Here is a 17232-nt window from a genome sequence, read left to right as displayed (position 1 = left end):
ATCTGGGCAGCCTCTTATGTTCAAAGACAATTTCACTACAGCCATGTCCACTGTTTTACCTAGGTCTATGGCTACATTGATACTAAAGTGATGGAGGTGAATAGTCGTAAGAGACTGGGTGGTCCTCGAAGCATAGAATATTTCTAACTGAAGTTTTGCTGGAAACATGTACTAACCCTTGCTCTAGACAGTTGTGAAATTTGGGAGTCATCTCGGGCAAACCCAGTTTCCTCACTCCGCATGTGCAAGCTCATGCCACAGCCTGTGCTTCTATCTCCTTAGCTCCGGCTCTGGTTCCAGCTGCCATTGTTACTGTGTTCATCCAAGACGGTTCCCACAGCCCCCCTGGTTCTCCTTTCCTGCCCCCACCCCTTTCTTCAAATAACAGCTTGATTGAGCTTTCTAAAATACAAACCATGCCAAGTCTGGGCTTAGGATCACTCAGAGGAGCGCCATTGTACTTAGAATAAAATGAAAATCCTCGCAGAGGCCCTTACACAATCGTTATCTCCTCCCTATCTTTGATTTAAAGGACATTGCCGTGGCATTGGCCTTGAGTGGCACCAGCCTTCTTTCTGTTTATCCACTGAAGGAGGCAGGAGCCTTCTTGCTGTGAAGGTGACTCATACATGATTCCTGCCCTAGGAATGGGATTCTTTCTCAGCCTCCATCTCTTCGCTTGGATACCTACTGTTTATCCCACCGGCCACAGTATGATGGTCACCTGCTCAGGAACAACTGTCCTGACTTTTACATTTCCTTAGCCACATCTAGTCATGCCGCAGTACCTTGCATGACTGTAGTATTAATTACCATTGGAAATAAATGCCTACTTTTGTGATTACTTTTTGTCTATTTAATATTTCCTCTAAGAACATAAACCCTCAAGGGTTGTGTAAATCCAAACCCATAGCCAACTCTAGCTCCAGCATAGGGTATCTCCCCTTGTATAGAGCAGCACAGTGTACTGGCTGAGAAGGATATCACAGCTAGCCCCTTGAATTGAAATCTCTCTTCTACTTATTTCTTGTGGGACCAAACCACTTAACCTCTTTGTGCCTCCACCTACAATTTGGGAATAATCACAGATAGCAAAATAGCAAACAAGCTTGTTTAATATATGGGGAAAAAGAATGTATGTGTTAAATATCACATAACTGTTTGCTATTCTCATTAAGACCGGTTCTCATTAAAACTAGAATGGAGGGACCGAGAATGTGGCTTAGTGGTAAGAGTGCTTGCCTAGCATGCATGAAGCTCTGGGTTCGATTCCTCAGTACCACATATACAGAAAAAGCCAGAAGTGGCTCTGTGGCTCAAGTGGTAGAGTGCTAGACTTGAGCAAAAGAAGCTCAGGAACAGTGACCAGGCCCTGAGTTTAAGCCTCAGGACTGGGGAAAAGAAAACCTGAAATGGAGGACTGGGGTCTGATTCAGTGGTAAAGTATTGTTTATCATGAATGCAGCCCTGTCCAAGCCCCCCTTTGATGAGGAAGTGAGTGAAGGTATGACTAATTGTTCTATGCCTTCTCCATGAGAATATGCCTTTGGAGTGTGATTTAATCTGAAGTTTATGTGCATGCCCCAATTATACTGTCTCCCCAAAGCTCCCTTACATTGCGTACATCTTTGTGTTCACTCATGGTCCCCAGAATTTCTAGGGACGTCCAGTAATCAATTTCAACTCTTTGAAAATATCACCTTCACCCAGAAGCCACTGCTCCTCCTCTTCCTCCTGTTCCCCTCCACTCTACTCCAAGGGAATGAACCACCTTTTCCTCAGTACTTAATGAAATAGGGAGAGAGAGAAAGGGAGGGTGGGTAGGAAGGGAGAAAGGGAGAGAGAGAGAGGGAGAGGGAGAAATAGAGAGGAAGGGAGAGAAAGACATATCAAGTTTTCATATAACATTATCCTGAAATGCTTTTAGTTGTGTCTTCACAAGGTCATCAAAAATGTTACTGCTTCAAGATTTGCCAAATACACATCTGCACTTTGCTATAATGTCCATGTTATTTTACTTTTTTATTATTATTTTTTGGGGGGTCCAGTCGTGGGGCCTGAACTCTGGGTCTGGGCGCTGTCCCTCAGCTCTTCAGCTCAAGGCTAGCACTCTACCACTTGAGCCACAGTGCCACTTGCAGCTTTTTTTTCCTGCTTATGTGGTGCTGAGGAATCGAACCCAGGGCCTCATGCATGCAAGGCAAGTGCTCTACCACTGAGCTACCTTCCCAGCCCTACTTTTATTTTTAGTCATCAATTCACAACTTCTGCAGAAGCATTCTATCTTGGGGAAAACAGGAACCACACTTTACACACTGGGGAAGGACCTGCATATCTTGTCTTCTCTGAATGTATTGGGTCCTCAGAAAATGCTTCTTATTTTCCTTTGACTGGTTGCATCGTTTCTGGGCCATCAGCACTTATTGCAACTCAGTAGGCTTTGGAGCAAATGTTTGTGGATTTGTGCCAAGATAGGTATTGGTTTCTTGCTTTCTAAAATTAAGCTTCAAGGGTCAGCAGTCATGCAATTGGATGCAAGGGGAATGTGGTTTTGCCACTTCCTGAGCAGAAGAAAAGGCAAGGCATCTCTTCCCGAATGCCAATGCAGAAATGAATCAGGCAGAATTTGCCATGAAGCAGACAGCTTGTATCAGCTACAGAGGAAAGGGAAATTTTTCAGCCCCTTTCTCCCTCCTCACAAGGTCAAATTGAGAAACTCTTGTTCCTAGGCAACTGAGCACTTGCCCTCAACAAGCTGTTAATATGCATGCAATCACCATCTATGGGACAATTAATTTTCTTTATACACAATATAGTCTTGCTGACACCCTACACAAATTACGTTGGGACCTACTGAGTGTAGGACAGTGGCTAAGCTCTAAGGATACAGACATGATACATCAATTCTGTTTGCCAGGGACCTCAAAGCCTAAAGGAGAAGAGAGATCCAGGAAGGTCTAGAAGGCACAGATACAATCACAAAAAGAGTCACCATTTTCTATCATTTCAGGTGAAAAACTGATAATATAGTGTTACACAAGTATTTGTTGAAACAGATATTTTGGGAAGTACATTTCTATAGAAACTCACATTGTAAGAGCATATGCGTAAATGTGTTGGTACATCAAAATGTTAACAAAAGCAGCTCAGGTGAGTTAGACTTTTTTTTTCTGATGAAAGCAACTTTCTACACTTGTTTTTTAACAACAAGCTCGCCTCCTCTAATTTTGTTATTATTTTTTACCTGACAGATCAAACTGGAGTGATTCTGAACAATATGTTTTAAAATACATGTACATTTTGAAATGACTAAATCCAGGTATTTAGAATATGATTACCTCACAAAGCAGCTTTGTGTGGTTGAAGACTTAAAATCTACTCCCTCAGCATGTTTCAAGAATATAATGATCATTATTAAGTATGGTCACTGTGTTATTGAGGGAATGGTTCTGCATCTTGATTGCATCAATATCAACATCCTGTTTTGACAGAAAGCAAAAGAGGCCATGCTCTGAGCCTGTGACCTAACCCCACCTGATTTTGCACCTTGAAGGTGTGACTTACAATTTGAATCACAAGAAATTATTTGTCAAAGAGGCCACTGGTGTGTCCAGGGATGCAAACATGGCTGTCCTAATCAAGTGAGTCCCTAGTAGGGGGGGAGGGGGGGCTGGGCCTTACCTCTTTTGGTCCCTGCCATTTTTCATGGCTATGTCCCTGACCTTCTCATCAATCATATAAGCCTTCTAACTTTATGTTCCGTTTCCTACATTTTCTGCTTAAATAATCCAGAGTTTGTTTTTTGTTGTTTGCAAACTACCAATATGGAGAGGGATAGGTAAAGATACCATGTGAAGCTAACTGGATCTTCATTGACTCTTCAGTTATCACAACCATCTCTCTCCATTAGACAGAATTCCAAAATGGAATTCTTTTTCCATGTAAACTCTAGGAGGAGCAAAACATTGGAGTCATTCTAACTCTGAGGACAGTTTCAAATAAGTGTTATCAAATCAGCTTATTTCTAATGAAGTCTGAATTTGCAATGACCCATTATGTGTAGAAATGAGTTGAACCAATGGACAGAAATCACCTGCTGTGTGGTCTCAGTGCAATGCTCTTCCTAAACCATGCTGGTTCTTAGTCGATTATATGATTGGAGATAGATCATATAAATTTGTTCTGAGGCACTGAATTGTAATTGTGCAAATATACATTCTAATTCTAAATCTACATAATAATGGAATTTTTAATAAGCCAAGAAGATCTCCCCAAAGAATGTGTGTTATGTGTGTGGAAAATATTAATGTTCAAATTAAAGCTGAAAATTAAGTATCTCTCTCCCTCTCCCTCTCTCTCTTATCTGTCTCTCTCTGTCTCTGTCTTTCTCTCTTTCTGTCTCTCTTCTTCTCTCTCTCTCTCCTGTGTGTATGTGTGTGAGTTAATAAAAGTAAACCACAGAAACTGTCCTCCAGTAAAATCCACTAGACCACACCACTTATGTTTCTAGTTTGTATCTGAGTAAACTAAAGCTCTTGTGGGCTATATAACTTACATCTAAGATATTTCACTAGTAAGTTTGAGCCACAGTACCAGAACACCTGGATTCAGATTGCCCTCTCTAAGTAATTTTGCAGATCTAGTTTCTAGTGTACCCCCTTTTCCAAAATGCTCACAACAGTATCTAATATATAGTAAGTCATACAGACTCACTATAATTGCTGTCTGTTATCTGCCAGCTATTAGATCATCACTATGCAAATTAGATCAGTATAATAAATTCCTTCTTTCACCTATCCATCTAGTTTCAATGCCAATCACGGTATTATAATTTCAGAAGTTTCTTTTCATTCTTCTTCCAAATCTGCTTGGTTGTTATATTTATTTTGCTCCTATACATGATAGTCTAATTCCTGGGTTGAACAGGGGTGAACATTTGTTATAGTTATTTCTGATGCCTGCCTCTCATGATAGCCTTCTCCCTTGTGTGATTTATCATTTTTCCTTAGGTATTTCTTTTGGCTGAAGTTAGCCTGGAGACATCCTAAAGGCTCTAAGGTGAAAATGCTAATGAGATAATTGGCATATTACTATTTTGGGCTCCAGGGAAAGTTCTCAAAACAGGACTGCTTTAATTACTTGACTTTATTTTCCTTTACCCCATGCACCCTGTGAAAGCTACCCTAAATACATAGATCAGGACTGGCGCTAATAAATTCCAAAGAAGATCAATATCATTCTTTAGATTTAACTCATAACAACAGCAGAAATGCACATGGCAATTCTGACTGATATTTTCATTGACTATCCAGACCCTTCAAGAATCATTGTCTAGGGGCAGGGAAGGTGACTCAGTGGTAGAGTGCTTGCCGGGAATGTATGAGGTCCTGGGTTCAATTCCTCAGCACCACATAAGCAGAAAAATCCAGAAGTGGCCCTGTGGCTCAAGTGGTAGAATGCTAGCCTTGAGCTGAAGAGCTGAGGGACAGCGCCCAGGCCAGAGTTCAGGCCCCACAACCAACAAAAACAAAAAAAGGAATCATTGTCTACAAGGCGAACTAAAGGCCAGCATCCTTCCTCACTCACAAGCCCCATGAGGCCTCAGATCCAGTCCTCATCTCCTGTGTGATAGATCATTCTAAAGGCTTCAGGCACCAGCCTGTGTCATTATTTCTAGGACAGTTCTACTTTCATGATGACTCACAGATCTTGTTTCAGCTTCTGATTGGCTTGTTTGGAGTCATGATCTTTAGGAACGTGCTCACTTTCTGGAGTTTCAGTGATGCATGAGCAAGTAGGGCTTTAGTACTTCATTCAGCACATAGATATTGCACAGTGGAAGAGCTCTCTGGGCCATCTTGTCTACCATATGACCAGAAATGAAGTCATTTACAAATGTCTGACATTTGTAAATTAATAAATGACTGCTTTCAGGCCACACCAGGCTGAGAAGAAGAGGGTCGGACAGAAACCTCCATTCATGTGGCTCCCAGAAGTTCTACCAGGTCCTAGGAGGGGCTTTCCTCACAGGTCCTGTGAAATGTGTCTGATTTCCCTTTTTCCTACAAATTCTGATCACCAAAGACACTTAAATTCCTGCTCCGTCCCATTTTTCCACCCAAGGGCACTCTTCCATTGTGCTGTTGCCACAAAAGACCCAAACATTGAATTTAGAACTGACACTGTCAATGCCCAAGGTCCTACGACTATCCCGCTCACCCTCAGCTGGCTCATCTTGTGAGCAAAGACATCATTCCAACACTGTTGACATTTCTGTCCTCAACTTCCACATGAATCAGAATACTATTTTTAAAAAAATTCTGGTCAGTGAGAGTAAGGGTCAAAGACATTCATTGTCCCTGCAAGTGACAATTGCTGCCTGCTCATAGCACTGTGGTTTCTCTGTACATCATCTCATTCTTCCCATGCCAACCCTACATTCTCCAACCAGGATCCCCAGCTGGCTGAGTGTCTCTCACTTTCTCCAGAAAAGTATCTAAAGCACGCTGAGGTTAAGAGTACTGGTTCTCTTACTTCATTGTTGGTGGGAATGTAAACTTGTTCAACCACTTTGGAGAGCAGTATGGAGGTTCCTCAAAAGATTTCACATAGAGCTCCCCTATGACCCAGCAATCCCACTTTTGGGCATTTACCCAAATGATCACAAACAAGACCATACTAAAGCTACCAGCACACAACTATGTTTATTGCAGCATTATTTACCATAGCTAAGATATGGAACCAACCCAGATGCCCCTCAGTAGATGAATGGATCAAGAAAATGTAGTATATATACACAATGGAATTCTATGCCTCCATCAGAAAGAATGACATTGCCCCATTTGTTAGGAAATGAAAAAACTTGGAAAAAATTATATTAAGTGAAGTAAGGCAGGCCCAAAGAAACATAGGTCCAATGGTTTCCCTTATTTGCAATATCTATATATGTATGAGTCAAGCGGAAAAGGTCAGATAATGTGATGTTAGGAAAATGAACCCTTAGATATGTATTTTAATGTTTTTTTCTTTCATGCATTTGTTTCTAACGCATTTATAAGATTATCTCTTTGTTGCTTTGTATGTCCCTCCCCCACAGTATAACCCCTGCCTTCACTATATTTGATGTCAGTATAACTTGTGGAGGAGATGGGGAAAAACAAGTCGTTTAAGGATACAGGTGGACCCATTGCAACAATGAGAAGTACAAGTTGTCATGTCGAAAACGAGCTTTACAACGTTGGTGGGGGTGGGGAAGAGGGGGAAGGATTGGGGGGGGAGGCTGGGAAGGGATGTAAAGGGTAAACAAAGGAGGAGGCTGCAATGCTTGATAAGAAATGTATGCATTATCCTGCCCATGTAATTGTAACCCCTCTGTACAGTATGTTCACAAAATAAAATTTAAAAAAAAAGAATACTGGTTCTGGGGGCTGGGAAGGTGGGTCAGTGGTAGAGTGCTTGCCTCACATGCATAAGACCCTGGGTTTGATTCCTCAGCACCACATAAGCAAAAAAAGCCAGAAGTGGTGCTGTGGCTGAAGCAGTAGAGCTCTAGCCTTGAGCTGAAGAGCTGAGGGACAGCGCCCAGGCCCAGAGTTCAGGCCCCACGAAAAACAAAAAAGAAAGAAAGAAAGAAAGAGAGAGAGAGAGAGAGAGAGAGAGAGAGAGAGAGAGAGAGAGAGAGAGAGAGAGAGAGAGAGAGAGAGAGAGAGAGAGAGAGAGAGAGAAGAAAGAAAGAAAGAAAGAAAGAAAGAAAGAAAGAAAGAAAGAAAGAAAGAAAGAAAGAAAGAAAGAAAGAAAGAAAGAAAGGAAAATAATACTGGTTCTGAAGCCACATCACTCGGTTTTCAATCCTTGTTCCAATACTCACTAGATGGGTAAATCTCCCACAAGATCAGTGTTTTGTTTTTGTTTTTGTCATGAGGCTTGAACTCTGGGCTTGGGCACTGTCCCTCAGCTCTTCAGCTCAAGGCCAGTGCTCTACTACTTGAGCCACAGTGCCACTTCCAGTTTCCTGGTATTTATTGGAGCTAAGAGTCTCATGGATTTTTCTGCCCAGACTGGCTTTGAACCTCGATCCTCAGATTTCAGCCTCCTGAGTAGCTAGGATTAAAGGTGTGAGCCATGGACGCCCGGCACCAGATCAGTTTTTTACATCTATAAAATGGAGTCAGTCAAAGAACAATCTTTACATGGCTGCCATGAGCTTCAGAATCCCTATAAAAAATAATCAACTTCACCCTATGGTTTGGTCTGAGTGGCAAAATGAACCTAGAGCCATGAGAAATGAAATGATGACTTACCCAAGTCACACAGCTAAATAATGAGCAGATCTGAGATTTGAACTCAGGTTTCTGCTGTCCAAGATTGTTAAAATGAATCTACAGAAGCAAACCCTTAGTGACTTCTTAAAGCAAGTCATCAGATGGCTAGTTGTAGTCAAATTAAGTTCTAGAGTAGATTACGGAAGGGGTCCTGGCTTGCCTGGTAGGCTGCATTAACAGAGTCTTGGAGCAGACAGAGGAATATGTAAATGGGCAGCTGAAGAGTAAGTAAGGGAATGTATTTCTCCAAGGAAACAATGTGTAATATATCAGTACACTTGAACCCAGAAGAGAAGGGTCTGAAGATACCCGGAAAGTAGTTCATTTCCTATTTAGACCTATTTTTATGAAATGGTTTTCTATTTCATTGATTCTTTTGTGATATAATTTGTCCAGTTTTTATAATAGTTGGTGATTTTTTTCACTGACATATGAGTAAGGTAGATGTATAAAATTATGAGCAATTTGTAAAGAGTTGCTCCTTTAGGTTTCATTCTTTTTTATGTGTATGTCAATATACAAAATGCTAAAAGAATTAAAAGAAATACCAAAATCTAAAAAAAAAGAACAACTTGACTCCAAGCCCAGAACATTATAAGTGGCAAATGAATGCTACTATAATGCCCATCAATGTAAAAGTGAAATTAGGATGGCTTTTTTATTATGGTTTTCTCATTGAATAGATACTAATTAATATAACAATGTCAATACTAGAATAGAGGCCATGAATTCCGAACGACTGTAAATCACCAGCCTTCTCCATAAGCATCCATGCTACCCCACAGGGTTGTTAAGATCAAAAGAAAAGGAACTGGGCAGCCACAATACCTAGGTCATACACATCTGACCCCTTCATGGAGAGCAAAGGCACAAGGCCCAGAGAGCCTGTGTCTGTGATGGAAATGGGTGGACAACTACACCAAATCTCTTCTCATGTCTCTGATGGGACATGGCCACTGTTTACTTCTGAGATGAATTTATCACAAACTTAATCTTTCCTATGCCTAAGATCTCACATGAGTGACAGAAAAGTGACTCTCAGGAAGGAATCGCTAATGGTTCCTGAGTCAATAACATATATCAAAACAACATACTTAAAAGGACAAAGGAGAAGCTAAATGGAGTGCACAAACTTGAGGATGAAGCGGGGATAGTCTACTTATAGCCATACTGATATTTTCATCTGTACCTATTTCTCTCAGTGTCTTTACACAGACACATACACACACACACACACACACACACACACACACACTTTATCCCCAATCTCATCTTACTCATTTTATTCTGTTCCTTGAGACATGAGTCATCACGTATACTTATTAAAATGTGTTAATAAGAACTTCACAAAAAGAAAAATGAGGAAAATGAAGGAAAGAGAACAAAACACATAAGGGAGTTTGGGTCCTAGTTAATAAGTAAAGCAGCACAGTTGGACAAACTCGAGTTGTGCTTTTGGGCTATGAGCGTACTGTTTATTAACTAAAGATGCTAATCCTCTGGTTCCTATGAGACTGCATTGCATCTTTTAATCACATGAATTGTTTTCAACTCAATAAACCTACTTTGTGCATCTACTGGACAAAAAGTACACATTTGGATGTGCTGGGAAAGATGAACCTCAAAAATACTTCTTTCCTTTCTCCCACGTGCGTGCACACCCTGGGCTCACCTCCTGTGTGTGAAGTATAGTACCTTCTGACGTACAGTACGTAACCTGTAGAAGGGACTCAGAAAACAGTGCTTAGTGAATGAATGAAGGCATCTCTTTGGATACACAAACACAATAAAGGCATGGCATATTCTAGCAAGCAAGGCTATATCCTTTTTAAAAAAAAAATACAAACAATCTCAAACCAGCTGGGCAATACCCATCATTTCAACATCCATTATTATGAAATCCTGTATTGCTCTCCTTTCAGTCATCCTAGCCAGGCCTCATTTATCATTACTACCTCACCCCCACCTCAGTCTACCTCAGTCCAATTCTGGCATATCCCCTCTATTGCACATTTATTGAAACACCTGGCAATTGATTTTGATTTTGCCAGAATATTTCATGTCGGACTTTTTGAACAATGCCACCATCTTTTCAGAAAGGAGCCCGCCAGCATTTAGTGTATTTCCATCTCATTCCACTCTGCCTTTTTATTTTCCCCTACTGGTTTAAATGGGATATTGACCGAGCCAGAATTTTGTGTCTTTGATACGATTGCCCTGAAGGAAGTGGAACTTAAAGGAAAATTAGACCAGAAGCAGAAAGATAAGAAAATATTCAATCATCCAAGTGAAAAGGAATGAAAGTCTGATCTAAGGTGGTAATGGGCAAGGAGAAGAAGAAAGAAATGAGAAATACATTACAGAAGGCAAATGGTCTGGAAAAGCGATTGGGTGAGATTCAGATTCAGCAGGCTATGGTGGCCTGGTGATCCCTAAAGCACTGTGCTATAGCAGAGAAAATGGCCTTCATGGATCAGAGGCACCAGAAAAGTTGCAGTGAGAGGATGAAATGGGAGCGCTGTTCTCAATAACAAGGAGTGAACAAGACAGGACTCTAGTAGGGAGCACCTCATTGGAATCACAGAGGAAAAGAAGACGGTATAGTCTCCAGAATGCCAAGGTAAGACAAGGTAAGAATGACAACAATATATCCTTTGTCCTCTGTCCAGCACTCACTCTCTTTCTTTTCAATGAGGAATCAAATCATTATCGATCAGAAATACTGGCCATACTCTTATTCTAGCTGCCAGTGAATAAATAGCCCAGCGGACACAAGGACTCTGTTACCCTGGTCTCAGTGATTAGTTCAAGTCTGGACAACTGATCTAAAAAAAGAGAGAGGAAAATTGCTTACAAGATGGAGATTATCTCTTCTGAGACAGGAGGATAAAGTTTTCTTTTTGTTCCAGCTAGTATGAATTACTTTATTTTCCCATTCTTCTGCCTGCCCAGCCATGCCCACACACTGTAGTAATCAGAGATCTTTCAGTTCTATGTTAATAAAATCTCAATGCCAACCAGCTTAAGAGCTTATGACAAAGAAAAAGTTTACTTGGTTCCCACTATACCCTAGTATCTTCATCACCCTTGTAGAGACTTCAGGGGAGTTGTGTAATAAACATGGTGCATTCTCTGTAAGAAGAGGTTTGCTCTCCTAATTACAACAGCCTTCTTCCACTTATTCTCTGCTACAAACTCCAAACAATTTTTAAAAGACAGGCTACAAGATAATGCTACTTGACATTGCGCACACATACACCCACGTCTTTAAAAGTGCTGCAGGCTTTGATCTGTGGCTGTTTCTACAGCTCTTTCTTTTCCTGTGCTGGGCTTTTCAAGGTGAGAATTTAGATTTAGACTTTGATAGAGGTTAGGAATGAACCAGTAATAGTCCACAGTTAGAGAGAGAGCTGAGAAACTGTATGAGGTCAACAGCCACATTTTCTGCATTGAAGACACATAACTGTGCTAGATCTCAAGGTTTGCAGGACAATGATATGATATATAATCCATGCCTAGGTCCTCAATTCGAAGATGAACCAAATTCATCTTGCTCAACAAGGGTGCTGTGTGCTTTTCTAATGTCATTTCCAAGTTCAGCATAAAGTATCTCCATTTCTTGCTACCTTTTGTAAAGCAAATGTATATAGGTCTGTTGTTCACAAGGCCAACTGAAGTGATTATGTTTTTTATAGGACTGTAGAGAAACATATTTGGAAATATAGGGTACGGTGATTTGATAGAAAAACTTTCAATTTTGGTTCCTTAACTGTAGTTGTAAAAATTATTGGGTTTCTCTGTGATATTTCCATTCATAACTCTGCCCGTGCCCTTTCTATCCCCTCCTGTCTGGACTCTTTCAGCTTCCCCTCTCTGTTCCCTAATCCCAACTACCCTTTCCCTTCCTTAGTTGGACAGAAATCATTAAATAATACCAAATTATTTAAACCCTGTTGACTAGAAATCATATGCTACTAGAGTGTTAGAGGAAATCGGCAAATTACAAGAAATCTCGCTTAACTCACTTGCTAGCTCAATAAATAAAATCCCAGAGGAAAGTCTGGACTCATCATATAAATAATTACCCATATTTTCCTAATCCTTTTCCATTTGCAAAGATTTCACTCTCAGACTAGTACTTTAGTTAAAGAGAGCAGGTCCTGTTATTTGTATCCCCTTTGACAGCTGCTGGAATTAAGGTGCAGGGTGGTTAAGCAAATTTCCAAAGGTCAGACAGCTAATAAATGAGGAAGGGGTGACTCAGAGAACATCTTGGCTCTGTGTCTAAGACACAGCAGGAAGGAGGCTGGGATCTGAAACCAGAGCTTCTAAGAAACTGACCCTGAGACATTAGCCCAGTTACTTAGTGACCTAATTGGCTGGCCCCCTTCAAAACTATGGACAGATACTCAACCTACAGAATGAAGTTAGTGTCCGTTTCTTTCTCACTCCTTTCCTTCCAGGGCATTGAATGCCACTAGTATGTTCTAGCATTGACATTGCCAAGTCTTCATTAGTATGTAGATGTCAGCATGTTCCAAATAAAATCCATGCATGAGTCTCAGTAACAGTGAAATACTAAGCCCACCCCTACTCACGACTTCTCCTTTATTTCTTATGCTATAAAGCAACACCACCATCAACCCACTGCCCCAAACCTAAAACCTACAAGGCAGTCCATGCTCCTCCTCCCCTTTGCCCTTGTCATTTCTCTAGGCATTATATCTCTGAAACTCATTAAAGTGTCCTAAATCTGCCATCTCCATGGCCAGTGCTCTAGTGTATACCCCAATCTTGATGTTAGTGGAGTCTGCTTTTGTTTCAGCCATTCTAGTCTATCCTCTGGGATGCTTTCTACTAGAAGTCTCTCTGCCAACACTCACACAATGAGTGACTTCCTTTGAAATATAGTTAAAGCGGCCACCTGGAAGTGATTATAGACTTGAAAAGGCTAGGAAAGTCACCGTCAGATAGCCACCTCATGGGATTACAGATGTAAGGAGGCACCCAGGTTGGCACAGAAATGACTTGCCCCAGTTCACATCTTGACTTGCTGACAAAACAGGGAACACTCATTCGGATTCATTCCAGTCTTCTTTAAAAAAAACATCAATGATCTGCTTTATTTTGTTGGCACCATTCAATGCATGAATCAGTATTGCTAAAAACATTATCTATTGAAGGGATGGCAGTGAAGAACCCATTTTTGTGACTGGCAAAATCTTACTCTATTTTTCACTACTCTGTTCCAATAGCCTTGTGCAATGGAATAGTCTTATGACTTATGGTCCACTTCTATTTGCCAACAGCACAGAAGGAAAGCAGTGTGAGATATTTGATGTCTTATTTTGACACAAAAATTGTAGTATGATCAACACTTCTTCCCCTTCACGTAGCTTCCACTTCAATAGAATGAATGTTCATTAGCTCCATATTAGCCCATGCTTCTCGGTCTTTGTTCTCCTTCACAGTTCCATTCTTTGTGTCCGAACTCCTTCTCCATTTCTTCAAGTCCTGCCTTCTTTGTAGGCTCTACTTAAATATTATATGGGCCACAATGTTTCCTTGTCAGTTCCCTATAGGAACTAACATTTCCTATCTCTGAACCTCCATTTCAGATTCTCCGTATCTCCCTGTAGCATCTACCACTTCCTAATTCAAACTTGCCTATCTTTACTTTTTATTATCCCTCTTAGTTTATTAAAGCCTCAGTGACAACTGTAAAATGGGAGTTGAACTCATAATGCTTGGTGACAAATTGAAGACTTCCCATGTCAGCAGACCTTCCTGACAGAAGTTAAATATGTAGAGGTGTGAGGTGGCAAAGCTACAGGAAAGATACATGGATGCAAATATGAATAAGGAAAGAAAAGTTAGGAATAAGCAGGGAGTGCTAGAATCGTGATAACAACATCCTGGTGTAATAGCAAACACATTCTTCCACCTGATTCCAGAGCTTCACTGATCCCAGATGCCCTTTCTACCTCCTGTTCATCTGTGAGGTTGACTTCAATGATCCTCATTTCCCTTACTTTCCTGACTCTTCAGAAAGGTAAGCCTTGAGCTATAGGATTGCAACCTGTAGAACAAATGAGAACCTTAAAGAACTCTTCTGTAAGCTTCTTTTATGTCAAGCACCTAGGTAACCTGCTCTGGTTAGCATCATCCAGCACATGAGATGAAGAATCTGTGTTACATAATCAAAGACATCCAGTCAGAAAGAGAACTGAGACACAAACTGAGATACAAAAAAATCGAGAGCTCAGCCTACTGCTGGCTTAAGTGATCTGTGAGGTTCTCAAATCAAATTCCATGAATGACAGCAATGATAATCAACCAGTAAAAAGAAACAGAGAGCTTGAGAGGTAGAAAATGTGGAAAGCAGAACAAGAGAGAAATAAGGAGACAGTAAGAATAAAAACTTTGGATACCACACATATAGCAGAACATATAAAAGTATGCACATAGATACAAATGCTCCTTAAATTATATTAGGGTTTTATCCTATTAAACTCATCAAAAGTTGAAACTTTCACAAGGCAAAACTATATTTAAGGGGCTTAGAATAAAGCTAATCATTAAAATGCCTGCCTGGGCAAGCACATAGCATTGGTAAGATCCTGTGTTCGATCCCATGTAACACAGAGAGATTGAGAGAGAGAGAGAGAGAGAGAGAGAGAGAGAGAGAGAGAGAGAGAGAGAGAGAGAGAGAGAGAGAGAGAGAGAGAGAGAGAGAGAGAGAGAGAGGGAGGGAAGGCGAGAACTGACTATATCTATTCTTCCAAACTTCACACATTAGCTTCATCCACCTAGAACAAGACAAAAAAAACACAGGTGGCCTATATAATATTTTGCTTAACTTATTCCAGGTAAAGCATACTCAACCAGGAGGCCTTTGCTAAGCCTGACTCAGCCTCCTGTGCAGATCCAGGAGACTGCATCGCACCCTACAGTTACCTATTCATTTCACTGTTTTAATTTCCATGTTAATCTCAATCTCTTTCCCAAGGAGCAGACATGAAATTACATACTGAGGGCTGGGAAGGTGGCTCAGTGGTAGAGCACTTGCCTTGCATGCATGAGGCCCTGGGTTCGATTCCTCAGCACCACATAAGCAGAAAAAATTTTAAAAAAAGCCAGAAGTGGCACTGTGGCTCAAGTGGTAGAGTGCTCACCTGGAGCTGAAGAGCTGAGGGACAGTGCCCAGGCCCAGAGTTCAGGCCCCATGACCGGACCCCCCCCACCACCACCAAAAAAAGAAATTACATACTGAAAGGCAGTTCAGGATGGGAGGCCTGACTGGTAACACCACCCACAGAAGATAGAAACAGTGGTATATGAGCCACAGAGCCAGGCCCTGAGGTCAGGTGGCAGCAATGATATTGAGGACAGAAGCCTGGGGTACAAAAATCAGCATGTATATCCTCTACATGCTCTTTTCCCAGGAGTCTAAATGGGCTTCCAGGATGTGGTCAGACCTTAAGAAGTAAAGGAATTCTCAACCACTAGGAAAATACAGTCATGATCAGATTAGCCTGATGTTCAGTGAAGGACCAGTGCCATCATCCATTTGTACTGTTAGTGCTGATTCCAGGGAGGAATGGACAACAAAGGAGATCTCCAAAGGGAACTGCCAGGATAGAACAGGAAGGCAAATAGCCAAAGGACCAGGATGAAGATAGGAGGTATGGCCTGAAAGGCTGAATCTGTCTAGAGAAAAGGTTAAAAATGCCGCAGGGGTTCTCAAAGATAGGCTCTCTCTAGACCACAGACCACCAAAATAGTTAATCTGAGTACTTATGTGCTCTTCTGTACAAGCACCTAGGGTAAGAATAGTAATGGAGGGTGCTAGATATTTGTTGGAGGGAGGGAGGGAGGGATGGAGGGCTGGATGGTTGGATGGCTGGACAGAGGGATGGATGGATGGGTGAATGGATGGATGGATGGATGGATGAATGGATGGATGGGTGGGGGGGTAGATAGATGGATGGATGGATGGATGGATGGGTGGGTGGATGGGTGGATTGTAACTACAGGATTAGTCAGAGATAATTGTATCTCCAGAAGTCATACAAACACATCATTACTCAGGCAGTAAATCTCTTTAACCAGGAGGCTAGAAGAACCAGATGCAAAGCCAAGATATTTCTTAGCAGCTTCCTGGAGCCCCAACCCCAGAGGGAGGCAGCCAGGCCAGTGAAAAGGCCAAATCATCAGCCAATATTGTATGCCTTACACATCTTGTTTCTTGATTAGGTACCTGTATGAAGAATGGAAACTGGACTGATAGATTATAGTCTGAATTCTTCCTTCAGGAAACCTTAGTCTTTGCTCTGAGGACTTTCAACTAATAAGAAATCCCTTCTCCCTCAACCTCCGACACACACACATCATATACATTATGAAGGAAAATCTGCTTTAATTGAAATTAACTGTAACTATTCATCACATCCACAGAATATCATCACAGCAACATCTGGACTGGTGTTTGGCAAAATAAGTAATCAGTATAGTCTAGCCAAGTTGGTACAGAAAATTAGTAATGACGGACACACCTCTACTAGCTTCCAGGAAACTCCTAGGGTGGAATAACCAATCACTCAAACAAAACGCAAGCTCTTGGTATTCTGAGGCTGATTTCCTTAGCCTCCCTTCCAGATTCTGGCAAGGGAAGACACAAGATGGATGAGAATTACCAGTTTCCAAAGTGCTAGCGAGGTGTACAGAAGCGGTGAGTGGCCTTCCCACCAGCTGACTCACATGTGCATGCAGGGCAGGTCTCTCTGGGTAGCACCTTTTCAGTGCCTTTCTACACCCAGGCAGGGCTACCTGCACAGGCATACTGAGCCTCAAAAAGGAGCTCTTATATCATCAAATGGGGGTCTTGCCCCAACCTGCCACCCATGGCTGG

The 17232-nt window shown here is 41.4% G+C and overlaps 1 pseudogene; it reads left to right on the top strand.

The window, feature by feature from the left end:
• Positions 1-8372: 8372 nt before the first annotated feature.
• LOC138820660 (U6 snRNA-associated Sm-like protein LSm6 pseudogene) lies at positions 8373-16608 on the top strand (annotated as a pseudogene).
• Positions 16609-17232: the final 624 nt, after the last annotated feature.

Source organism: Dipodomys merriami, unplaced genomic scaffold, assembly GCF_024711535.1.
Source record: "Dipodomys merriami isolate MVZ:Mamm:240054 unplaced genomic scaffold, mDipMer1.0.p SCAF_9, whole genome shotgun sequence".
NCBI lineage: Eukaryota > Metazoa > Chordata > Mammalia > Rodentia > Heteromyidae > Dipodomys > Dipodomys merriami.
This window is presented reverse-complemented; position numbering and strand designations above follow the sequence as displayed.